Raw genomic sequence first — 27209 nt, forward strand, 5'->3', positions numbered from 1 at the left:
TTTTAAAGTTTATTTCTCTCCTGTGAGTTAAATGACCTTGACTGTTCTAGCTTTTCTTTATAAATTCCACACATCAACCTAATCTGCAAAGAAAAGCGAATGAATTGCTCAAATGATTTTCTTCTCTGGAATTTTGCTATTAAAGTTGGGTTGAATTATGGGAGCACTGAGTGAGTAATAGCCAGCACTGTGCAGGGAACACAGTGGTAAATGAGAAGTCATGGTCCCCGCCTTTACGGAGTGTATGTTCTGTGGGGGTTGGGGTGGAGCGAGCGGAGGGTAAACAGGAAAGAAGTGAGTAAGCAAATAAATGAACAAGAGAGTTTTGGGTAGTCATAAGCATTTTTGAATCAAATAAAGCCTAGTGACCTGCAGGGGTGACAGTGTGGTGGTGGTGGTGGACGGGGAGGTGTGACCTAGACTGAGTAATGGAGGAGGGCTCTGGAAGGAGATGACAGTAGAACTGAGACTTCAAATAGAGCAGGGACTTTGCCTTCACCATTGCGTCCCCATTCCCAGTGACAGGACCAGTGCCCAGCAAACAACATGTTCAGTAGATACTGGGTGAGTGAATTAATCAATGAACGAAGGAGCCATTCATACAAAGATCAGGGAGTGTTTGGAAATGCTTTTGCTATAATGGCTAATACTAATAGCTACTCTTCATTTTGCTCATATCACATGCCAGGTACTTAGGCTTAATGATTTACATTTATTTAAAAGTGGAGGGACTACCTTGATGGTCCAGTGGTTAAGACTCTGTGCTTCCACTGCAGGGGGCGCTGGTTCAATCCCTGGTCAGGGAACAAAGACCCCGCATGCCATGCGGCGTGGCCAAAAAATAATAAAAATTTAAAAACTAAAAGAATAAAAGTGGAATCCTCACAACAACCCAAATAATTAATTACATTATTACCCCATTTTTCAGATAAGGGCTATAATGACATTTGTGATAAAGGGATATTTTATGATATTGTAAAATCTTTAATTTTCTTGTTACTCCTTTTAGTTTCAAACACTTTAAGACCAATGTTTGGTCACATTTGTATTAGTCAAAATGCTGGGAAATGTGGTATTCTGATTCACCTAATTTTCTATCAAAGCATATTTGTTAAAGTTCTATATAAAAATAATAGTTTCTCTCTCTGCTTTGTTCATATGCTAGTTAAAACTGAATCATAGAAAGCCTGAGTTGAAAGTAACTGTAACACCATTGTAAAGCAATTATACTCCAATAAAGATGTAAAAAAAAAAAAGAAAGTAACTGTAGAATTCAACTCATCCTATAGTACTATTTCATATATAAAGGGATTTAGGGATCAAGAACCTTTTCAAATTTTTTTCTTTAATGACTGACTTTTTGCAGTGAGTATTTGGAGTGAGCAGAACTACAAGATGGGCTGTCATCTATTAAGCACATGAATCAACATGTTTCAAAACCAGTTCATTTGCTCTTCAAAAGAACTGCAATGATATAGACATTAGAATCCCCGCCTTGCTGATAAAAGTACCTGAGGCTCAGTGGCCTATTTAATTTGCTCAAGGTCACATTGACCATAAATGGCATAAGTGGAAGGTTCCATAAGTGGAAGATTCAGTCAGATTTTAATACACCATGCTGCTTCTTCCAAAATAGGATCACTTCATAGTAAAAATTTAGAAATTGATCACAAAAATTATAGCAGTTTGGATTGACTGTTTACTCATCCCAGCGCACTAGAAATTATGTTGATTTTGTTTTTCTTTTTTAGGGGGGTGGGACAAGTTTTTCTCCACCTGAAAGTAAAGGGTAGAAAAAAATTCCACTGACTTATATTTGAATTAATGCCTGTAGCTTCACACATCCAACAATCAACAAAATACAATTCACTTGTACATTAAGACGGTTGGCTTTTGGCAACTACAGAGAGGGAAACTTGACAGAGACTCTTGGGGAAGTCCCTACCCTAAGAAAATCCCTCCATGACAACAAAGTGCCCCAGGGGCCTTTGAGTTCTCTAAGGGCTGATAAAGTGCAATCAACACCAGTGGGAGATACTATCTTTCATGTCTTCTCTGAATGACTAAGGATTTCTGCCTCTGATATTCTTCTCCCCTCCTCTTTCTCATAGGAAGTTCCTGGCTGGAGAAACCCCCAATATGGTTGGGCTAAAGATAAAGGACTCTGGGGTTGCTTGGTCTTCTCCAGAGATGTTAAAGATCAATGTCAGCTTTTATTTTATCTATCTGTCTACCTATCTATCTATGTATCTATCTATCTATCATCATCAACATCACTTATTTTGGAGGAGGTAAGGGATTATATTGAGCAGCCATAAAAAAATCAATAGAGCCTAGTGATTTATTGAGCTCATAAAACAAATCAGTAAAACATGCTTTCCAGAGATTGGGAGAAACCAGCCTCAGCGTAATTTCAGCCATTTGAGGCTTTTGGAGGATGGGTTTAAAAATCACTTAGTCTTTATAGTTGAGGAGCCCCTCAGCACCAACTCTGTACTCCCTTATCCCTTACATTCCTTCACCCCTACATGTTTTGGGGGCATGCTGGAATCCCAATTTATCTAGTCATCACAGTCTGAGAAACAGATAAACTCTGCATTCATGATTACAAATTTAGATTATTTCTGCAAAATCATTGTTATGCATCGCCCCCCAAAAAGCCTTTATTCCGGGATCATAATCCAACAGTCAATACAGAAAGTACTTATGAGTTACCTGCTGTGAATCTTTTGATAAAACATGGTAGAATTTAAGAGTTAGGCTGTTCTAAACCAGTAGAAAAACATTTCAAGGAAATAGAAAAAACCCTCAGTTCCCTGAAATCATGTAAATGTCAAGCCTTGATCTTGTCAAGCTACTCCTTTGGCATTTTCTCCTCATATCTGCATGACATTACTCTCCCAAATGGATTACCATAGCCTTCTTGGCCATCAAAGCCAGTATAATGAGACAAGAACAAAGACATCTATATTTTATAACTAAAAATATGAGGAAATATGCTATTTTCTGTGCCTAAAATTTATTACCCCCCCATCCCAACTCTATCCCCAGGATATATTGCTTCATTGTAGACTTACCACCCTATACTGTAATTACCCCTTTGCTTCTTTGCCTCCCTCACTATGCCAAGTCCTTTAAAGGCAGCTCACAGTGCTTGTCTCACTGTGCTAATCTTAGATAGGCTTCCACTGGAAAACTTCTACAGGTGACTGGAATTTGTGTGCAGGGGTATTCTCAAAAGCAACATTTGTGGGGGGATGAAGGAAGTAGGATTGGGCAGAGGGAAGAGTTGAAATGTGGAACCATCACAACAAAGGCCTCACAAGATCCTTGGGTAACTCTAAAGCTGGGATGATCCCTTCAGAATCTTCTCACCTTGAGGCAAGGGAACTGGGCCTTTATTGCTCATTTGCTAGTCAATCGATGCAGGTTGGCTCTCCCAGTGGGGCATGACCACGAGCAAGGCAACTTTCATGCATTTAGTGAGGGCATTTCCCAGAGAATGAGTCAGCTAAGTGCTGTCAGCTACTGCCAATACTCACAGAAGCTGGGGGAATAATGAATGTGCTTCAATTCTGAATGCAGGGATCTGGGTGGCATATAGCAGCATCCACTACAGTCCTCCAAAACTATTATTAAGTAAGTGACATTATATAGTTCATTCATTTATCCAAGTGACTCATGTTTTTGATTTCACATATGTAAGAGGAATATTTTAACCAGCTGGGGATGTATCTTGCATAGTTGTTAGTACAGAAGCATTACTTTTAGGTACTAGTTATATAGCTACTAGGTTTCAGCATGTTCTTTTTGGCATAAAATTCATTTTATTTGTCCAGTGTGATCTGCTTGAAGAAACTCTGAGGCTTGAGTTAAAAGACCTGGGTTCTTATTAGAACTCTGCCACTTACTATATGAGTCATGTTACTTCTTTGTTTTCAGTTGTCTCATTTGTAAAATGGCAAAAATGATATCTTGGGTGACTTTTTCACAGGGTTGTAGTACAAATAACGGAAAGGATGCTTGCCAAAGCCCTTTGTAAATGACTGGTGGAGAAGGGATTGAAGAGGCTGTGGGAGAGCTCTCCATTAGCATGAGGAATAGGGAAGGAGACTGACTGCAAAGGGGAGGGATGAGGAAAAGAGGTGGAATTTTCCTGAGGTGCCAAAAACCATCTCTTTACTTCACCATTGCAACTCAGGCCTGCTCAAGTGAAGTAAATTCAAAACAAAACAGGACAAAGGAGACAGACAAATCAGTCGACTGAAGTAAATCTTTATGTAGTTTAGAACTTTTTTCTCACCCCCTCCCCACCAGGTAGAGGCTGCAACAATCATACTGTTGGGAGGAAAGGAAAACCACTGTATTTGTTTAGTTCTGGGGGTTCTTGGCTACAATATAGGATTTGTCACCTCAACACCACTTTGACTCAACTTGTTTATATGAAAGCAAGTGGGTGTTCATTTCTAAGTGTCTCTTTATCTCTCTCTTTTTGTTGTGGTCGTGGTTGCTTTGGTCTCATTTTTGATCTTTCCCCATGAAAAACCTTTCTTAGTCCCTGTCCTGAAAGTAGGTGATCGTCCTTCAGGTCAGGGTAGAATTAGCATGGACTTCCCCAGAGCAGTGGAAATGTTTCCTTTGAATTTTAGGTTTTTTCAACCCTGATGGCATGATCTTGGTTTTGGTTGAAAACTGGAGCTAAATGTCCTGTGGTCAACTCCAGGGAGGTGTACTTGGCTTATTTCTAACCTGAGACATTTCCCAACCCTTTGCCCACACAAGGCTAGTTTTCCCTTCTACCTCAGAGGTTTTCTGTTACACATGCTGTTCTTCTCCCTCTGCTCTTCTTTCTATTAATTCATCCATTCATTCATCTCCCTCCATTCCTTCTGATTAAGAAGCCAGCTTGGGTTTACATTCCACATTTCATATTCCCTTCTTCAGCCTCCTTGCTTGGGTCAGATGTGGACAAACTCTGCCTTTAATTTCAATGCTGTGCTCCTGGGACCCATATTTTTTTTGGCTTTGGCTCCATCTCTGGGAGCTGATGACTGGCCAGGAAAATTTCAACAAAGCAGCTGGGCAGATCAGGGCCTGGCTGACCTTGTGCTTCTTCGTTTTTCAAGATTTATGAGTTGGATGAATCTTGCACTCAACCCTGGCCTTGTCAACAACATGTTTGTTTTTATCACTAAGGCACCCTGGTAGGAGACTGCATCACTGCCTGGGAAACCTAACTTTACTTGGACTGTGACAGATTTGACCTCCACACCAATGCTGCTTTTCCTGTGTAGGCAGGTAATTCTCCCCTTACCAGGTTTCTTAAAGGAAATAAGGTATCACATATCATTAGATGGTGTATGGATATAATGGAAGCATTTTTCTCATGGAAGCCTGCCCTGACCTCCCAAGGGTAGACTGGGCACCCTTTTTATGGCACCATATACTCTCCCTTGTATTTTCTGAAGTCAGAAAGAATCTCTTGTTCATCATTATATCTCCAGAGTCTGGAACACAGAAGTGTCAATACATATTTGTTCACTAATTAACTGAATTTTGGAAAGTGTGAACCATCTTCCAGTTTCCTGAGAAGGAAGAGAAGTAACAATATCTGCTTTTCTGATTCCCATCTACCCAGGGTTCCATAGCCCATTGAGAGGTAGTGCTGAGGGTAAGTGGATGTTTCATTCTTACATGTGATTTTGTCTTTCCATCACTCTTGTCCATCCAGACCATCCTCCTTGCTATACCTAGAACTTGTCAAGCACAGTCATCTCCATGGGAGAAGCATGGTTGGTAATAGGTACAGGTGGTCAGGAGGAGATAGCTAGCTTTTGATAAACACATCATTTTCTTTCTGCCTACTCCTGTTCATAAACATAGTAAGGAGATGTGTTTTTATCAGAGTATCCATTCTGTCAAGATCCTTTCCAAGCCTCTATTTTTCCCTTTAAATATCAAATCAATGTTTGTTGGGTAGAATTGAAATTTAGGTGGTTAGACATCCAGTTTGGGATGGGCACATGTGCTTGGTACCATCACCTTTTGTCTCCAAAGGGTTAGGGCTTCTAGCCAAGCATGTTCTCTTTGTAGCTCTTTTTCTGGCTAACTCATACTTATCTTAAAAATACCTCCCTCTAAGAAGGCCTCTAGGGTGATGCAAGTTTGGGCTTCCTGATATGTGGTTCCCTATATCATTGGAGTGTATTATAATTTTATCATATTATAAATTCTTGTGTAATTTGTCTTTTTCACTCATGAGAACAAACATTTCTTGAGGGCAGAGACCTTGTACGTGTTTTCTCTTTTCTGTGGTCAGACTTGTTTGAATAGTGCTGTCCAAAAGAACTTTTAGCAATGATGGAAATGCTCTATTCTGCTCTGTCCAGTGAGGCTGCTACTAGCCAGATGTGGCTATTGAACACTTGAAATGTAGCTACTGTGACTGAGGAACTACATTAATGGTATTTAATTTTAATTAATAAGTATTTACATTTAAATAGCCACATATGACTAATGGTTACGGTATTGAGCTGCATAGTTAGAAGTTTGTCTATTTCTACTATTCTTTTCAAAGAACAAACTTTTGGCTTTGTTGATCCTCAATTTTGTTTCTTTCTTTGCTATTTCAATAAATTCTGCTCTTTATCATTTCCTTCTCCCTCCCTTCCTTCCTTCCTTCCTTCCTTTCCTTCCTTCCTTATTCTTTTTCTAACTTCTTAACTTGGAAGCTTATATCATTAATCTTATCATTTCTTCTTCCTAATGTAAGCATTCAAAGATGTATATTTTCAAACCATAATGGAAAGGAATATGAAAAGAATACATATGTATAACTCAATCACTTTGCTGCACACAAGAAACTAACCCAACATTGTAAATCAACTATACTTCAATTAAAAAAAGATGTAAATTTTCCTCAATGCATTGCTTTATTATAGTCCACAAATTTAATCTATGGTATTTTAGATCAACTTTATTGAGATTTAATTTACATATGTTAAAGTGCACCTTTTTTTTTTTTTTTTTTTTTTTTTTTTTTGCGATACGCGGGCCTCTCACTGCTGTGGCCTCTCCCGTTGCGGTGCACAGGCTCCGGACGCGCAGGCTCAGCGACCATGGCTCATGGGCCCAGCCGCTCCATGGCATGTGGGATCTTCCCAGACCGGGGCACGAACCCGTGTCCCCTGCATCAGCAGGCGGACTCTCAACCACTGCGCCACCAGGGAAGCCCTAAAGTGCACCATTTTAAAGAATACACTTAGTTTCAGTAATTGTACACACCACCTGCTTTACCACCACAATTAAAATATGGCCTTTTTCCTTCATCCCAAAATGTACCTTTATGCCCCTTTGCCATTATTCCCTATCACATTAATCTAGTGTCACTATAGTTTTGCCTTTTGTAGAATTTCATATAAATGGAAACAAATAGCATGCATTCTTTGCTCTGTTTCTTTAGTTCAACAGAATATTTTTGAAAGTTAGCCATGTTGTTGTATGTAACAGTAATTACTTCCTTTTCATTGTGGATTAGCATTCCACAGAATGGATAGATCACAATTTGCTTATCCATTTATTTGGATATTTGAATGTTTGGGTTGTTTTCAGTTTTTGGCTATTATGGATAAAGCTTCTTTGAACATACATGCACAGGTTTTTATGTAGAGATATATTTTCATTTTTCTTGGGTAATTACCTAGGTGTGGAATTGTTGGGTCATATGAGAACTGTAAGATTAACTTTATAAGAAATGTCCCAAGTGTTTTAAAAACACTGTTGTATCATTTTCAATTTCTACCAGTAATATATGAGACTTTCAGTTGCTCCATATCCTCATCGATACTCGTTATTGTAAGTCTTTTAAATCTTAGCTTTTCTAGTGGGTGTGTAGTGGTATCTAACTGTGGTTTTATGTTGCAGTTCCCTGATGACTGATGATGTTGAGCATCTTTTCATGTGCTCATCGGACATTTGTGTAATTTTTGTGATATGCCTATTAAAATATTATGCCCATTTAAAAAATTGGGTTGTCTTCAGTTGTAAGAATTCTTTATATATTCTGGATACAAATTTTTTGTCCGTTATATGTACTGCAAATATTTTCTCCTTGTCTGTGGCTTTCCTCCCCAGTCTGCTCTTTTTTTTTTTTTTTTTTTTTTTTTTTTATGGTACGCGGGCCTCTCACTGCTGTGGCCTCTCCGTTGCGGAGCACAGGCTCCAGACGCGCAGGCTCAGCGGCCATGGCTCACGGGCCCAGCCGCTCCGCGGCATGTGGGATCTTCCCGGACCGGGGCACAAACCCGTGTCCCCTGCATCGGCAGGCGGACTCTCAACCACTGCGCCACCAGGGAAGCCCCCCCAGTCTGCTCTTTTAAGAGCAAAAGATTTTAATTTTAATTAAGTTCATTTTAACAGCTTTGTCTTTTATGGTTCATGTTTTCTGTGTTCTATGTAAGAAAACATTGCCTACCCTAAGGTCACAAACATATTTTCTTTCATGTTTTCCTTTAGAAGTTTTATAGTTTTAGCTTTTATGTTTAGGTTTATGATCCATTTTGAGTTATTTTTTGGTGTAAGGTGTGAAAGAAAGGGTCAAAGTTTATTTTTTTCCAAACATATATCAGTTGTTCCAGCACCATTTGTTGGATTTCCTTTCCCCAATGAATTATCATGGCACCTTTGTTGAAAATAAATTGGCAATGTGGGTAACATAATGGTTCTATCTCTTTATTGCCTATTCTGTTCCATTAATCTATATGTGTACTTTATGCCAATACCATACTGTCATGATTACTGTAGTTTTGAATTATCTTGAAATCATAGAGTGGAAGTACTCCAGTGCTGTTCTTTTACAAAAGTTGGCTATTCTAGATCTTTTACATTTCTATATACATTTTAGAATTAGTTTTGTTAATTTCCAATTTTGTTTGTAATTGTATTGACTCTATAGATGAGCTTGGGGGGAATGACATTGCAATAATATTGAGAATTCTAATCCCTGAACATGGAATGTTTCTTCATTTACTTAGACATTTTAAAATTTCTCTCAATAATGTTTTATAGTTTTTAGTGTACATGTCTTGCACATATTTTGTTAAATTTATCCCTAAATATTTCATTTTATTTCATTCTATCATAAATATTTTTTCTTAATTTTGGTTTTAAATTGTTATTTAAACATAAAATTGAGTTTTGTATATCATCTTTTGTATCCTGTAATATTGCTAAATTCACTTATCATTTCTAGTAGCCTTTTTAAAAAAAACAGAGTGCTTAAGATAGTCTATATTCACTAACAGTTTGTCCAAGAATAAAGAAAATTTTACTACTTCATTTTCAATATGGATAATTTTATTGTTTTTCTTGCACTGTAGCATGGGCTAGGAACCTCTAACACAATATTGAATAGAAATTGTGGGAACCCACAACATTGCCTTCTTAGTCTGGGGGAAACATTTAATCTTTCAATATCGATTATGGTACTAGCTGTAGGTTTCTTAAAGATGCTCATTATCAGATTGATGGAATTAGTTCATTCCTAGTTTGCTGAGAGGTTTTATCGTGAATGGGTGTCTAATCTTAAGTGCTTTTTCTGCATCTATTGAGATGGTCAGATGTTTTTCTTCATGTGTGAATATGGCTGATTACATTGATGTTTGAATGTTAAAACAACCTTTCATTTCTGAGATAAACTCCACTTTGGTGTTTATTAGGGTGTATTGTCCTTTTTATATATGGCTGATATGTTAACATTTTGTTAAGTATTTTTGCATCTATGTTCACGAGGAAAATTTATTTGTATTTATTTATTTTATTTTTGTGGAAAGTTTGTTTAGTTTTGGTATTAGGTTAATGCTGGCCTTGTGAAAGGAGTTGGGAATTGTTCCCTTCTCTATTTTTGGAAAGTATTTGTGTAAAATGTGTATTTTTTTCCTTTCTTATTTAATATAATTCACCAGTGAAGCCATCTGGACTTGGAGTTTTCTTTGTGGAAAGGTATTTTTTGAAAAAAGATTAAAAAAAATAAATGTAATTCATTGACTGTATAGGGTTATTAAGGTTTTCTCTCTTTTTTCTTATTTTTGTTGGTTTGCTAATTTTGACTTTTAAGAAATTTGTCCTTTCTATCTAATATGGTATAAAGTTGCTCATACTCTTATCATCTTTTTAATGTCTGTTGGCTCTTCTGAATCCCCTCATTTCTCATATTAATAATTTTTGCCTTTTCTCTCTCTTTTTTTTTCTTACTCACCTAGTTAGAGGTTTATCAATTGTATTGCCTTTTCAAAGAACCAACTTTTGGTTTCCTTGAATTTTCTGTATTGTTTGTTCAATTTCTATGTTATTGACTTCCATACATATATTTATTATTTTGCTCTTTTATAGACTTTGGACTCAATCTACCTTCCTTTTTAGCTTTTTAAGGTTGAAGCTTAGATGACTGATTTTAGAACTCTCTTTTTTTTTTTTAAGGAAAATCCTTGTAGGTCTCTCATGTTATAACTGATCCAAGGCCAAAACTCATCACAGAGAATCTAGTCAAGAGATGAGGAGGCCTGCATAATCCAGCAAGAGCCAGTCTGAGGAGGAAATATCTTGGTTAAAGCCAGACAGGCTGTGGGATTGCCATCCATTGGCAGCTTTCTTCTTAAAATTAAATTGATCAGTCACCATGTTTTAGCTGATTTCTTAGCCATCCTCCAGAAACATGAGGCAGGCTTTATCCATTAGGCACAATAGGTGAGGTGCCTAAACCCCATGATCTCACCAAAATGGTTTAATTTCTTTCATAAAATGATGCTGAAGGCAATGGTGTTTACCGCGGTAAAAACAGGATAAATCATGTATGGCACCAAGCATAGGGCCCATTATGAGAAGCTATTTTCAATATCTGGGATATGAACACCTCCCAGAGCATCTACAAAACACATCTTGAAGGGAGAACCATAGAGTCCTCAATCTGGCCTGGATCTCTTTTATTTGACAATAAATACAATTTAATTTTTTTCTGAGCAGGAGATCAGGATGCTATTTTTAGAAAAAGGGAGGGGGAGGGGGAAAGGTGGAAACTCACCTGGGTTCACAGCAGGAGCCCAGCAGAGGACCACCTAAGCTTGTGTGGAAGACCTACAAGCAGAGATGCTGGGGTGGAGCACAGCAGAGGATGCAGACTCCACTGTGATGTCCCGAGTCTGTGCAACGCAAGCGTTTTTGGATGAACTAAGCCCTGGGCGGCGGTCTACACATGCACTCTGATGTGAATTCATTACTAAAAATCTGGAGTGCTCGACCTTTCTGAAGGGGTGGATTGAGTTTCTTACAGAGTTTATCTGACCCAGAATGCTTTGCAAATCCAGCCCCAGAACCCACTCCTCCAGAGATCATGGTGGGCTCTGCAGAGACTGAAAGCAAGCAGCACCATAGTTCATCATTTCAGCTTAATTATTAGCCCGTGGCCTGTACCGGCTGCCACATACGAAAGGTTGGACCATGTGATCGTCTCCAAACATTTCCACAAGGGCTCCTGTGGTTAGTGTGAGGTCTTCGGCTCTCCCTCCCCCCTCCACTCTCAAAATCAGCTTGCATAACCCAGTACAGCCCCTTCCTCAGGTCAGCTATTGTACTCGAGTAGGGAGTAGTGAGCCGAACTGTAAACCAGAGCCGCCATTCCGCCAGCACCCTCCCTGCTTTCCCAGAGTGCACCTAGTTTTTGGTCACGCCCCAGAGCCTGCGCGCCTAAGCAAGCCCGCCCCCGCCCACGACTAGAGGTAAAAGGAAAGCCAACAGTAATCGTCCAAGGCGGAGCACATAGGCGTGGAACCCTATGGAGACGTTGTAACCCATACCAGGCACCAGAAAGAGCGCCAGCCTAGACCTCCGCCCAATTCTCTGTTCGCAACTAGCAGAGCACCTGGAGGCACAGGCCTTCCGCTGCGTGCCATTCCCGCAGCCTCCTCCCGCAGGCCACTACGATGACCCCGGCTATTACTGCCTGGGAGTGTACAAAGTGGAGATAAGATCTGAATCTGTGCAGGGTCCGGTGCGGGAAGCCGAAGAACGCTATGTTGAGGAAGGAGATCCGGGCCTTCTGGGCTGCATGAACCAGGAGGCTACGGCAAGCACGAGGGCGGTGATGGCGGCCAGGAGCCCATGGAGCAGCCATCTGAGGAGCCAGGCCATGTGGAGGCTGCTGCCGAGGCCCCACACCATGGAAACCGGCTTCTCATCTATTTTAATGTAAGTATTTAAAACTATAAATGCCCTTTAGGTATTTAATTATATATATTATATTATAATTATTAATATGTATACTCTTCAAATTTTGTTATGGTGTGTTTTAATTTTTCTTTAATTATTTCTAATCTCTCGTGATTTTTTTTTGTTTTTGATCCATGGGTTGTTTAGAAGTGCATCTTTTAATTTCCAAATATGCGTTATTTTACAGATTTCTTTTAGGTATTGATTTATATTACTTATTTCTTTTTAACTTTAATTTCTGTTGTTTCAGTTCTTCAAAATGTAAGACTTGTTTTGTGGAAGAGCATAGAGTCTATTTTGCTCAGTGTTACATGTGTACCTGAAAAGAATGTGTGTTCTGCTGTTGTTAGTTGTAATGTTCTCTAAATGCCAGTTAGATTAAGTTGTTGGATAGCGTTGTTAAAATTTTCTATATCCTTATTGATTTTCTGTCTACTTGTTCTATCATTTATTAAGAGAACAGTATCGAAATTTCCAATTACATTTGTCTACTTTTATATTTCTCCTTGGAGTTCTGTCAGTTTTGCTTCATGTATTTTGAAGCTCTGTTATTAAGTCTTTATAGGCTTAAGATTGTTATCTTCCTAATTATTTGACCCCTTATCATTATGAAGTCTTTGTCCCTGATAACTTTCCTTGTTTTCATGTCTAGCTTGTATGATATTAATATAATCATTTTAGTTTTTTTTATGGTTAGAGTTTTTAATGTTATCTTTCCATCCTTTAGCTTTTTTATTTTTAAACCTTTTTTAAAAATTGAAGTATAGTTAATTTACAATGTTGTGTTAGTTTCAGGTGTACAGCAAAGTGATTCAGTTTTATATACTTTTTCAGATTGTTTTCCATTATAGGTTATTATAAGATACGGAATATAGTTCCCTGTGCTATACAGTAGGTCCTTGTTGTTTATTTGTTTTATTTATATATATAAAATATATACATATAGTGTGTGTATGTTAATCCCAAACTCCTAATTTATGTCCCCCCCGCTCCCTTTCATAACCCTAAGGTTGTTTTCTATGTCTGTGAGTCTATTTCTGTTTTATAAATAAGTTCATTTGTATCATTTTTTAGATTCCACATGTAAGTGAAATATGATATTTGTCTGACTTACTTTACTTAATATGATAATCTCTGGGTCCATCCATGTTGCTGCAAATGGCATTATTTCATTCTTTTTTAATGGCTGAGTAATATTCCATTGTGTATATATACCACATCTTTATCTTTCGTCTGTTGATGGGCACTTAGGTTGCTTCCATGTCTTAGCTATTGTAAATAGTGTTGCTATGAACATTGGGGTGCATGTATCTTTTTGAATTAGAGTTGTCTCTGGATATATGCTCCATCCTTTTGCTTTGAACTTGTCTGTATCTTTATAGTCAAACTTTCTCATAGACAGCATAAGGTAGGCCTTCCTTTTTATCTAATCTGGCAGTCTCTGCCTTTTAAGTGGAGTGTTAACAAATGTTTACATTCTTTATGATAAGCAATTTGATTAGGTATAAATTTACCATCTTGCTATTTGTTTTCTATTTGTCCAATCTGTTCTTTCTACCTTTTTTATGCTTTCCTACCATGCATTAGATTAATTAAGCATTTTTTAAATATTCTTATTTATCTCCACTACTGACCCCTTAGCTCTGTCTCTTTTAAATGGTTGCTGTACGGTTTCAGTTGCATCTTTAACTTACTGCAATATATTGATACCTTCAAATAACATTATACCTGTTTATATATCACATAAAAATCTTTCAACAGTATACATTCATTTACCCTTTTGTAGTTTGTTGTACTGTTGTCATACATTTGACTTCTCTCTATAAAAACCACACTACTTTCATATTATTTTTGCTGTAACACTCAGTTATCTTTAAAAAATGAGGAAGCAAGAGAATTTTTGTACTTACCACGTACTTACCATTTCTAAGTCTCTTCACTCCTTTGTGTAGATCCATCTTTCCATCTGGTATAATTTTTTTCAATCTGAAGAACTTCTTATAATATTCCTTCTAGTGTAGATCTGCCAGTGACAGAATCCCTCAGCTCTTGTCTGCAAAAGTCTTTATTTCCTTTCATTTGAAGGATATTTTTTATGGATATAATTAATATTGACAGATTTTTTTCAACACTTTAAAAGATATCATTCCTTTGTAGTCTGGTGTACATTATTCTGACAGTCTTCAGTCATTCTTATTTGTAATGTCATGTCATATCATGTCATATGTTGTAACATGTATTTTTTCTGGGCACTTTTAAGATTTTCTCTTCATGAAAATTTTTAAAAAGCAATTTAATTATAACGTGCCTTGTAAGATTTTTTTTTTGTTTTTTTTTGTTTGTTTGTTTGTTTTCATCCTGCTTGTGGTTCATTGAGGTTCTTGGGTCTGTGGGCTCTTAATTTTCATCAAATTTGGAAAATGTTGAACCATTATTTCTTCATATATTTTTTTTCAGCCTCACATCTTTCTCCTTTCTTTCTGGGACTCCAAGTACACTTCTGTTAGATTGCTTAATATTGTCCTACAGATTCTTAAGGGTTTGTTAATGTTTTCCATTCTTTTTCTCTCTCTGCTTTAGTTTGGATGGTTTCTGTTACATATGTTCATGCTCACTGACTCTTCTGCAGTGTCTAACTTGCTGTAATTACATTCAATGAACTTTGCAATTTAGATATTGCTTTTTCAGTTCTTGAAGTTCCAGTTGGTTCTTTTATAAATCTTGCCATTTCTACTCTCATTATGATTTAATGTGCTTGGTTGCTAATTTTTCATTACTGTTGTTTTTTGACTGTTTTTACTGACTTATTTTTCTACTTATTGTGAGTCACACTTTCCTGCTTTTTGCCTGTCTAGTAATTTTTTTTTTTTTTTTTTTTTTTTTGCGGTAAGTGAGCCTCTCACTGTTGTGGCCTCTCCCGTTGCGGAGCACAGGCTCCGGATGCTCAGGCTCAGCGGCCATGGCTCACGGGCCTAGCCGCTCCATGGCATGTGGGATCTTCCTGGACCGGGGCACGAACCCATGTCCCCTGCATTTGCAGACGGACTCTCAACCACTGTGCCACCAGGGAAGCCCAAAGAGTAATTTTTGTTAGATGCTGGTTATTATGATTGGTACGTTGTTGAGAGTTTGGATTTGATTACATTTTTTTAAAGAATGTTGAAAAAGTTCTGGCAAGCAGTCGTTACATGTGGATAAGCTTCTTCATTTTGAAGTTGTTTTAAACTTTATTTGGAAAAGTTTAAAGTAAGCTTCATTAACTCAGACATCCCTCCACCTTATAAGAGCTCTGAGAATTTTTCATTTTGTAATTCTTTGCCCAGCCTTACAACATTTCAGCATATGTATCCATGGCTTATGGTTTAGCAGTGGACTAAAGGGGACTATTATGAATATTTCTAGAGCCTTTTCTCTGTATCTCTTCCTTTTTCCTAGTACTCTTCTTTGAAAAATATGGTCTCCTTAGCACCCTCACCCACTGCCAGAGCTCCTTTCTCTGTCTCTTCAACTCACTGAAGGATGTGGTTTCTGATTGTGTTCTCCCTCTCTGCGCTAGAGTCTGGAAATTCCTCCAACAGAAAGCCAGGGTGAGCGTAGGGTTGTCCTAGTTCATTCTTTTCTGTTAGGGATCACAGTTCTGCGGTACCTATTGTACAATTTCTTAAAACATTATTTCATATATTTTGTCCAGTTTTACAAAGGTCTATAGTAGGAGAAAAAGTTTCGTTCTATTTATTCCAACATGGCAGAAATGGAAGTCCTGATCTGTGGTATTTTTATTATTGCTTAGTTTTAAACATTTTAAAATTTCTATTATTTCTTTTTACCCATGAATTATTCACAGCTGTGTTTTAAAATTTCTAAAATGTATGAGAGTTTTAAATTTTTTGTATTGATTTCAAACTTAATTGCATTATGCCCTAAGAATGCATTCTATACAACAAGAAATATCTGAAATTTCTTGGAATTTGACGTATGACTTATTATCTTATAAATATTTCATATGTATGTGAGAAGAAAGGGTATTTTCTAATTGTTAGGGACTGGCTCTGCATATGTCCATTATATCAATTTTGTTAACTGTGTTCAATCTTTTATATTCTTACTAATTTTTTGGTCTGCTTGGCTATTTATTAAGGAGAGAGGTTTATTGAAGTCTAATACTGGGATGGTTGAGTTATCCATTTCTCTTTATAGCTCTATCAATTTTTGCTTTATGTATTTTGACACTAAAAATTGAGGTAAATTATACACAGTAAAGTACACAAATCTTTAATATATAGTACAAAGAATTTTTATACACACCTACCCACCCATATAACTATTACTTAGCTCAAGATGTGGAACATCTCCTGAACCACAGAAGTCTCTCATGTCTGCTTCCTGGCAATAACCACTTAAACCACTTTTTGAACCTTTAGCAACATTGTTAAGTTTTATATAATTTTAAGCTTCATATAAATAGAAATATACAATATGTATTTTTGTGTCTTTTTTTGCTAATATGATTTTGAGATTTATTTATATTTTTTTCTGTATTAGTGGATTTTAAAAATTGTTCTGAATAATTTTTCTGAATATCATGTGAATATTTCTCCATTCTATTATTGACAGTCATTTAGGTGGTTTCTAATTTGTACTGTAATGAATAACACTTCTATGAACATTCTTGTCTATGTCTTTGGTGGAGGGAATAAGCATATATTGGTAAATGCCCAGGATTAGAATTGCTAAGTCCTAAATAGAATTTTAAGTATGTGTTTCACCTTAGTAGATACAACCAAACAGTTTTGTAAAATAATTGTACCAATTTACTCTCTTACCAGTACTGTATGAGAATTCCAGTTGCTCTACATCCTTGGAAGCACTTAGTATTGTCTGTATTTTAGTTTTGATAATTCTGGTGGTGTGTAGCATATATCATTGTGGTTTTATTTTTATTTTTTTAACATCTTTATTGGAGTATAATTGCTTTACAATGGTGTGTTAGTTTCTGCTTTATAACAAAGTGAATCAGCTATACATATACCCCATATCTCTTCCCTCTTGTGTCTCCCTCCTTCCCACCCTCCCTATCCCACCCCTCTAGGTGGTCACAAAATACCGAGCTGATCTCCCTGTGCTATGGGGCTGCGTCCCACTAGCTATCTGTTTTACATTTGGTAGTGTATATATGTCCGTGCCACTCTCTCACTTTGTCCCAGCTTACCCTTCCCCCTCCCCATATCCTCAAGTCCATTCTCTAGTAGGTCTGTGTCTTTATTCCCATCCTGCCCTGAGGTTCTTCATGACCATTTTTTTTTTTTTTTTTTAGTATAGTTTTTAGCGCTTGTTATCATTGGTGGATTTGTTTTTTGGTTTGGTTGCTCTCTTCTTTCTTTCTTTTTTGTTATTACTTAAAAATTTTTGGTTATTTTTAATAATTATTTTTTATTTTAATAACTTTATTTTATTTTACTTTTTTTGTTTCTTTCTTTCTTTTTTTCTCCCTTTTATTCTGAGCTGTGTGGATGACAGGCTCTTTGTGTTCCGGCCAGGCATCAGGCCTGTGCCTTTGAGGTGGGAGAGCCGAGTTCAGGACACTGGTCCACCAGAGACCTCCCAGCTCCACATAATGTCAAACAGTGAAAATCTCCCAGAGATCTCCATCTCAATGCCAAGACCCAGCTGCACTCAATGACCAGCAAGCTACAGTGCTGGACACCCTATGCCAAACAACTAGCAAGACAGGAATACAATGCCACCCAAAATCATAATAAGGCCACAGGCACCCCAAAACACACCACCAGATGCGGACCTGCCCATCAGAAAGACAAGATCCAGCCTCATCCACCAGAACACAGGCACTAGTCCCCTCCACCAGGAAGCCTGCGCAACCCACTGAACCAAACTTAGCCACTGGGGGCAGACACCCAAAACAGTGGAAACTATGAACCTGCAGCCTGCAAAAAGGAGACCCCAAACACAGTAAGTTAAGCAAAATGAGAAGACAGAGAAACACACAACAGATGAAGGAGCAAGGTAAAAACCTACCAGACCAAAGAAATGAAGAGGAAAAAAGGCAGTCTACCTGAAAAAGAATTCAGAGTAATGATAGCAAAGATCATCTAAAATCTTGGAAATAGAATGGAGGAAATACAAGAAACATTTAACAAGGACCTAGAAGAACTAAAGAGCAAACAAACAATGATGAACAACACAATAAATGAAATTAAAAATTTTCTAGAAGGAATCAATAGCAGAAAAACTGAGGCAGAAGAACGGATACGTGACCTGGAAGATAAAATAGTGGAAATAACTACTGCAGAGCAGATATAAAGAATAAAGAATGAAAAGAATTGAGGACAGTCTCAGAGACCTCTGGGACAACATTAAACGCATCAACATTCAAATTATAGGGGTCCCAGAAGAAGAAGAGAAAAAGAAAGGGACTGAGAAAATATTTGAAGAGATTATAGTTGAAAACTTCCCTAATATGGGATTAAATAGTTAATCAAGTCCAGGAAGCACAGAGAGTCCCATACAGGATAAATTCAAAGAGAAACACACCAAGACACATATTAATCAAACTATCAAAAATTAAATACAAAGAAACAATATTAAAAGCAGCAAGGGAAAAACAACAAATAACATACAAAGGAATCCCCATAAAGTTAACATCTGATCTTTCAGCAGAAACTCTGCAAGCCAGAAGGGACTGGGAGGACATATTTAAAGTGATGAAAGGGAAAAACTTACAATCAAGATTACTCTACCCAGCAAGGATCTCATTCAGATTCGACAGAGAAATTAAAACCTTTACAGACAAGCAAAAGCTAAGAGAATTTGTTGTGGTTTTAAATGTGCATTTCTCTGATGAACAGTGATGTTGAGCACAATTTCATATGTTTATGCACCATTTGGATGTCTTTTTTTTTTTCTTATTACGTGACTGGATTTTGGCTCATTCCCCCCCCCGCCCCGGTTGGGTCATCTGTCTTTTCCTTATTGATTTATGTAATTAAACAAATATACTGGATAATAATTCTTTGTCAGTTACACGCATTAAAAAATATCTCTGTGATTTGCCTTTTCATTATATTAGTAGTGTCTTTTGGTGAACAGAAGTTCTTGATTTTAAGGAAGTCTAATATATCACATTTTTTCTTTTATGGTTAGTGCTTTTTGTGTCCTATTTAAGAAACCTTTGTCTTCTCCAAGTTCAAGAATATATTCATTTAAGTTTTCTATTAGAATCTTTATTGATATAGCTTTCATATTTAAGTCTATGATCCATTTGGAATAGATTTTTGCATGTATCATAAGGTTGGAGTTAAGGTTAACTTTTAAAAATGGGTACCTGGTTGATTCATTATTATTTATTGAATTGATTATCCTTTCCCCATTGAATTGGCATCTCTGATCCAAATCAGGTGACTGTATGTGTGTAGGTTTCTGTATCTCTGTTCTGTACCATTGCTCTATTCTTGTGCCAATGTAATAGTGTCTTAATTTCTTCAGTTTCATAATGTCATCATGTTAGATAGTGTAACTCTTCCACCTTTATTCTAATACAAGATTGCCTTGATTATTCTAGGTCTTTTATGTTTCCATATAAATTTTAGAATTAGCTGTTTAAACCAAACCAAACAAAACCTCTGCTTGGAGTTTAGAGTGGGATTGAACTGAATTTATAGAACAGTTTGAGGTGAAATGACAACAATTTTGAGTTTTGTAATCCATGAGCATAGTATATACTTCTATTTAGTTACGTCTTCTTTAATTTCTCTTGGCAGTGTTTTGTTATTTTCTGAGGCTACTTTACTGTTACAAACAGTTTATTTTTAAAATATTTTCTAGATTAACTGAATCTTTCAACCTTTCCATGTCTTTTTATTTTAGGTCAGATGTCAGCAAACCTTTTTCCATAAAGTGCCAGGTTTGCAGGCCCTACAGTCTCATTGCAATTACTTGACTTTGCTGGTGAAGAGTGAAAGCAGCCATAGAGAACATGTAAACAAATGTGTATGTCTGTGATCCAACAAAGCTTTATTTATAAAAACAGACACCATAATTTGGCCTGTGAGCTGTAGTTTGCTGATAGACAGTTCTCTTGTATATAGCCTATAACTGGCTCTCTCGTAAATAAGATACAACTGAATTTTGAAAAATCTAAGTGAACAATCTATATCTTTTAATTGTTGACTTTAGTTCATTATATTTAAAGATGATTATTTTTCTCATATATATTGTCTGTTTTCCTCTATCATGTTACTTTTTCTTTGTTCTACTTTTTCATGCTTTTTTCTTGTGTTTTTATTAATTGAATTTTTGTTTGTTTTCTTCCAGTGTCCCCTCTTTATTTCTGTTACCTTTAGAAATATGCTTTAAATTTTACCATCATATTTATCAAAGTCTGCCTTTTATGAGCATAGAAAATCTAGAATGTTTTGATTCCATTTACTTTTCTGTTAACTTACATATTATTATTGTCGTGCATTTACTTAGGTCCTTATTTTTATTAGGTCCATCTATTAGCCTTTGTTATTAAGGTTTCCCTGTAAATAAAATGTTTGTTCAGGTTCACCTATATGTAGATCATTTTCCTTGCTCATAACTTTTTCCAGCGTCTTAGACTTACTCTTGGGAAGATTTTTCTTATTGCCTGAAATATATTCTTGGTAGTCTTTTTAATGATGGTCTCTTGTTGGTGGCTGCTAGTTTTTATTTATCTGCAAATGTCTTTATTTCACCTTCATTTTTGAAAGGTAGTTCTGATAGTATACAATTCTTGGTTGACAGTAATTGCCTCTCAACGCCTTGAAAACACCAGTGTGGCTTTCATTGTTATAGTTGAAAAGTCAGCTGTCAGTTTAATCTAATTTTCATTCCTTTGTTGGTGATCTGCATTTTCTCTCTAATTTAAAAAATTCCTCTTCAACAATTATACTTTCTGTTTCTAAGAGTTCAGTTTTTCATATCTCACTGCCCATTTTTTTTTTTTTTTTTTTCAGTATGCGGGCCTCTCACCGTTGTGGCCTCTCCCATTGCGGAGCACAGGCTCCGGACGCGCAGCCTCAGCGGCGATGGCTCACGGGCCCAGCCGCTCCGCGTCATGTGGGATCCTCCCGGACTGGGGCATGAACCTGTGTCCCCTGCATTGGCAGGCGAACTCTCAACCACTGCACCACCAGGGAAGCCCTCACTGCCCATTTTTAAAAGTCTTTTGATTATTGCTCATTTTTGCAACTCCATGTCTAGAAGCATTTCATACATAGTTATTCTATATTATGTGTCAGCTAATTCAATGGTTTTAAGTCGTTTGCCCTCTAAATTTGCTGGGGTTTTTTTTTCCCCTCAGTCATGGTGCATTTTGGTGACTGGGACATTAACGCAGTTTCCCATAGAGTTCATGGTTGAAATTCATCCATGAGGATCCTGAGGCCATACATTGGGACTGCTTTTGTCTAGAGAGGATTTCCAGTTGTTTTTACTAGCAGTCAGAAGACACTACCAAATTGGGACCATTTTTACCTCTTTCTAGGTTTCTGACTTTCTGTGGGAATCTTTGATTTAGATTGCCTACTTTGAGGCTTAGTTTCTCTCACTTAACTGTAGTACTGATCAAAACAACCTGCAGAAAAATCTTGTCTTTTTCTCTTGCTTTTTACTCATTGATTCCCACTCTGGTTTCAGCTCACTTTTTTTTTGTTCTATTTCGTGGGGGTGTTGTTGGTTGGAGCCTTCAAAGATATTCCAGAAATGCATTCAAAGGCGTTTTCAGCCAGGATATAGTTATTTTATAGCAGAAGCGTCCTTTAGATTATGTAGTTTGCCATAAAGACAAAAATGGAGGTCTTCAAGAACTATGTTCAGTTGAACCCAGTGCCTGTTACAACTAATTGTTGAATGAATAATTTACTTTTGACATAAGTAAAGAAGGTGGTCATCAGTATGGTATGTCTTGATAGATCTGGGACAGATTTGTAGCTGAAAGATGTTTCTGCATTTGCTTGCAATTGATGCCTGCAATTCTCTTTCAAAATAAGCTTACTTTCTTTTAAATAAAGCAGTTATTACTTAATAATGGCAAGTGTCTGCTTGACTGGCCACTGCAGGTGACATATCAAGTTTTGTATCTGTCACTTATGACTTACACCTTAGGAAGAATTTATTATATGCATAAAAATCAAAGATTATACGTTCAAGCTAAAAGGAATCTTAGACTTTATGGGATTTAGTAATTTTATTTTACGTATTTTACATTAATTACGTCTTAACCGGGGAGTTTAAGTGTCTGGCCTAAGATCCTAAAATTGACTCTAGAATCACAAAGGAAAAGCAGATTTTTTCATAAGAAGATTGGGGTGGAGAGTGGGCATGAGAAGACTTGGAGTCAAACACATTTGGCTCTGCCACTTAGTGATACGTGACTGGCAAATTCTCATTCTTTCTGTGCCTTACTTTTCTCTGAAGTTTACTTTTCTCTGAAGCAGGAATAATTTTAGTAACTCCATCATAGGATTGTTGAATGAGATAAATCGTTTAGCAAATCATTTAGCAAATATCTCATGCATAATAAATTCAATAAATTCAAAAGCTGTAGATGTTATGATCACCCCATTCCTCTACTTGCAGTACCAAACCAACACAGAAGAGAACCATTGATGTGTATACATTGATCACCTTGAGCCACCAGAAAATATCTAACTGAAAATAGTCATAGAGAGTCATCTTAGCTTTGTCATGTAAACTGAATGTTTTTTAATGAATTTATTATTTTTTTTTGGCTGCGTTGGGTCTTCGTTGCTGTGCGCGGGCTTTCTCTAGATGCGGTGAGCGGGGGCTACTCTTCGTTGTGGTGAGCGTGCTTCTCATTGCAGTGGCTTCTCTTGTTGCGGAGCATGGGCTCTAGGTGCGCGGGCTTCAGTAGTTGTGGCACATGTGCTCAGTAGTTGTGGCTCATGGGCTCTAGAGCACAGGCTCAGTAGTTGTGGTGCACGGGCTTAGTTGCTGCGTGGCATGTGGGATCTTCCCGGACCAGGGCCCGAACCTGTGTCCCCTGCATTCGCAGGGGGTATTCTTAACCACTGTGCCACCAGGGAAGTCCTGGAAACTGATTTTAATCATAATAATAATAGTAATATTGATGAAATTTTGCAGTTTAAATTTTGCCTGAGAAGTGCAGTCGCAATAAGCCTTTATTCAATTTCTGGTGAGGACATATAAACAAGATGTGATGTGTACCCACCACTCTGCCAAATTCCTGTGTTCTTGCTCTCGTTTTGAGGGCAAGGATATTCAGGCTTCGGCCCATGGGGTAACTTGCCTAAGGTCATAGAGTAAAAAACCCAGGATTTTATACTAAAGCATTCAGGATGTTAAGTATGAGATTTTTCCATGTAGAGTATAATATATCCCTCTGTATCTTGATTTTTACATACTGAAAAAAAGAAACAGAGTGCCTTAGGAACTAGAAGAAAAGCCACGAAAAAGTACAGCCTCAAACTATGAGGAGAGCATTTTGTAAAGGAAGAGTGACCAACAGCACTGAATGTCACTGAGAGATGAAAAGAAAGATGAAAAACATAGATATACATTTGATTTTGAAATATAGTGTTCCCTTAGTCACCTTAAGTGACTTTTTTTTTAAAAACAAGAAGTTGTGATTTTGACCTAGAACTTGCTGTAGGAAACTAGCTGGCTAACTTTTGAGAGTCACCAAGTGATAACTAAGTCAGTGGGCAGGAAAAAAGAGAATTTCTGGCAATAACAATTTATGTTCATTTGGCAAATAAGGCAGCTACTATGTTTCTTGTATGCTAGGAAGAATTTCTTTTGAAATACAGAGTTAATTTTACATGTATGGATTACAAATATGATTTTCCTTAAGATATTTTTTGTTGACAGCGGGTAGCCACTGTGGCTGGTCTTACATTCTTACAAGGCTTCTAATGCTTTTAGTGGGAGTTCTGGCCTTATCTTTCTTGATGAATTGGCCAAATTATATCATCACATCAATTTATTTCAAGAATGCTTCTGGTAGCTGGGACATGTATCTTGGAAATCTCCCCTTGCTGTGCTTCCCGTTTCCTCAGTTAGAATTGAAGCACACGTGTATGGAAAGACGGTTTCTCCATATTTATACAATCACTTATATATTAGCTGTGCTCTGGGGTCATATTGATTTGTTAAGATGTTAAGTGCAATTTTTTTCATGCCTTTATATTGTGGGGATGATGTAAATGATGGTTGTAGAGTTACGTAATAGAGACAAAGACAAGTGTTATTGAAGTCTTCCATCCCAGCCGGAACTTGAAATAAATGGGTGTAAAAGAAGAATAAAAAATATTTTTTTGCCAATGTCAGGGAGGCTAGAGATAACCAGAAATGCATCATTTTGAAAGATCAAGAAGAAGAGTATAGGAGATATATAAAGGTGTTTATTCATTCAATCATTAAATAACTAAGTGAACATCTATACCAAGCATTGTGCAAGGTGCTGGTAATATAGTTGTTAACAAGATAGTCAAAATCTCTGGACACATGTAATGGGAAAACATAGGAACACATTCTTAATTTCAGGTTGTCTGGGAAGGCTAGGGAAAATAAGAATGAGACTTGGGGTCTCCCACTTAAGTTTTCTGAGAGGATTTGGATGACAATTTTCTTAGATAGGCAAGTCTCATTGGGTACAGAATTTAGGTCTGATACAAGAAGGATACGACCTACATTCTCATTTATATGCTTGCTGGGATTTTTGGTGGTATCATTCTTCCCCTAGTATAATTGTCCCTCTTACACTCACCGTGCTCTTTCTGCCAAGAACCTTTTCTTAGAGCTTGGTCATATAATAAAATGGTTAAGAACATGAGTTTTGGAATCAGACTGACTGGGGCTCCAGTTCCAGTTTAGTCATTGATGAGCTGTTATCATTAGTCAAGGTACTTAATGTCTCTGAGTTTCAGTTTCCTGTTAAGTGGGACGATAACAATACTTATTTCATAGGACTGTTGTGAAGATTAAATAAAATGAACATTCAAAGCTTTTAGTATAATGTCTGGTTCATAGTTAGTGTCTTTCATTGCTGGAATTGTCCTGGATTCATTTATTATATAGTTAATAAGTCTCAGCTTTATGCTAAGTAGCTTACTCATGAGTTGACAGTATCTCTTCCGCCTTACCACCTTTCACCCCTCATTTTTTTGAGGGGTAGCCCTCATTTTTTTGTTCCTACTGTTGAAATTCCCAGGAGGCCTAGAAATAGAGCATTCTTTAAAAATTGGAATCAATAGGTTAGAAGGGCTACCCAGGTCATGGCAGGACTCCAGTCTCTGACCCACCCACTCCCGGTTTAAGACTCACTTTCCCTCAGCTCTGTATTTAGGCCTCTTTCTGGTTATTGTCATGGTTGAGACATCAGAAGTTGGTTGGACAGAAGAGATCTGGATCAGTTACATCTATGACGGATAGTAGCTGCTACAAATTCCCCAATGTTCTTCACCCCAAACGGGTTTCTGTCTCATCACTGTGGAAGGTGGTAGGTTGAATATCATGAAACCATGCACTGCTTTCTTTTTTTACCACAGCCAGAGTTTCACTCTGGTTGAATGGGTTCAAAGAGAAGGTTTCATTCTAACTGATGGACTTACAAACACCTGGAACGTTTGAAGTATTATTATTATTATAGCTGATTTGTTCTGAAGAACTAGGGCTCTTTTTATTTTAGGGACTATAATTGTGTATCCTTGTATGAAAGGGAGAGAAATGCTGCCTTCAGAAATCAATATTCTGGGGACTTCCCTGGTGGCTCAGTGGTTAAGAATCTGCCTGCCAGTGCAGGGGACACAGGTTTGAGCCCTGGTCCAGGAAGATCCCACATGCCGCAGAGCAACTAAGCCCGTGCACCACAACTACTGAGCCTGCGAGCCACAACTACTGAGTCCACGTGTCACAACTACTGAAGCCCGCACGCCTAGAGCCTGTGCTCTGCAACAAGAGAAGCCACCGCAGTGAGAAGCCCGCACACCGCAACAAGGAGTAGCACCCGCTTGCCGCAACTAGAGAAAGCCCGCGTGCAGCAACGAAGACCCAACGCAGCCAAAAATAAATAAATAAGTTAAAAAAAAAAAGGAAATCAATGTTCTGGGCTTCCCTGGTGGCTCAGTGGTTAAGAATCCGCCTGCCAATGCAGGGGACACGGGTTTGAGCCCTGGTCCAGGAAGATCCCACAGGTGGCGGAGCAGCTAAGCCCGTGAGCCACAACTACTGATCCCATGTGCCACAACTACTGAAGAACACATGCCTGGAGCCCATGCTCAGCAACAAGAGAAGCCATCACAATGAGAAGCCTGCGCACCGCAAGGAAAAGTAACCCCCTCTCGCCACAACTAGAGAAAGCCTGCACGCAGCAATGAAGACCCAGTGCAGCCAAGAAAAAAAAAAAGAAATCAATGTTCTATGACAGCATCACAATTAGATGTCAAACTTAACATCCAGCTGCAGAAAATCTAGCAGCAGTACTGAGTGCCCTTTGGAGGCTGAGGGACTCAGGAGCCGGTTCTTGGGTTGAAATGGTCAGAGGTGAACAAGTTCTCCCTCTGGTTCTGCTTTTGCTTCACCCAATGGCCTGTTTTAATCTTCCTTTCTAAAATGCAGGTAAATGCCAATTTTCTTGTCAATAATAGTCAATTTTTTTTTTTTTTTGCAAATTTGAAATGTAAAAGAGGAAACCTCTGCCAAGTTGAGTTTAATAAATTTTAATGTTGGTCACAGGAGCTAATCAGGAATGCAGCTGGATTGGATGTCAGCTCCTTTCCTGTGATCTGGAGGCTCTGACTCAGTGACTCTCTGCTCATACTCTCTGCTGCTTCATTCGCTTCCAACTTTAATGTATTTTTCCCTTGGGCAAGATTACAGGGAGTTGACTGCTGTCATGGTGTTTGAGAGTCTTTTCCAAACATGCGAAG

The 27209-nt window shown here is 37.7% G+C and overlaps 1 protein-coding gene across 2 annotated transcripts in view; it reads left to right on the forward strand.

Annotated features, from left to right (window-relative positions):
• TNFSF4 (TNF superfamily member 4) overlaps nt 1–27209 on the forward strand; it is a 168530-nt gene that overhangs the window by 45434 nt on the left and 95887 nt on the right. Inside the window, exon 4 of one of the 2 annotated variants that reach the window (XM_073804333.1) lies at nt 12038–12240. The gene's annotated coding sequence lies outside the window, so the exon portion shown is untranslated. Of the gene's footprint in view, nt 1–9124; nt 12241–27209 lie in introns of those variants that run through there. The other variant, XM_004318489.4, reaches the window with a different exon arrangement.

This window comes from Tursiops truncatus, chromosome 1 (assembly GCF_011762595.2).
Source record: "Tursiops truncatus isolate mTurTru1 chromosome 1, mTurTru1.mat.Y, whole genome shotgun sequence".
In the NCBI taxonomy this organism is placed as follows: domain Eukaryota; kingdom Metazoa; phylum Chordata; class Mammalia; order Artiodactyla; family Delphinidae; genus Tursiops; species Tursiops truncatus.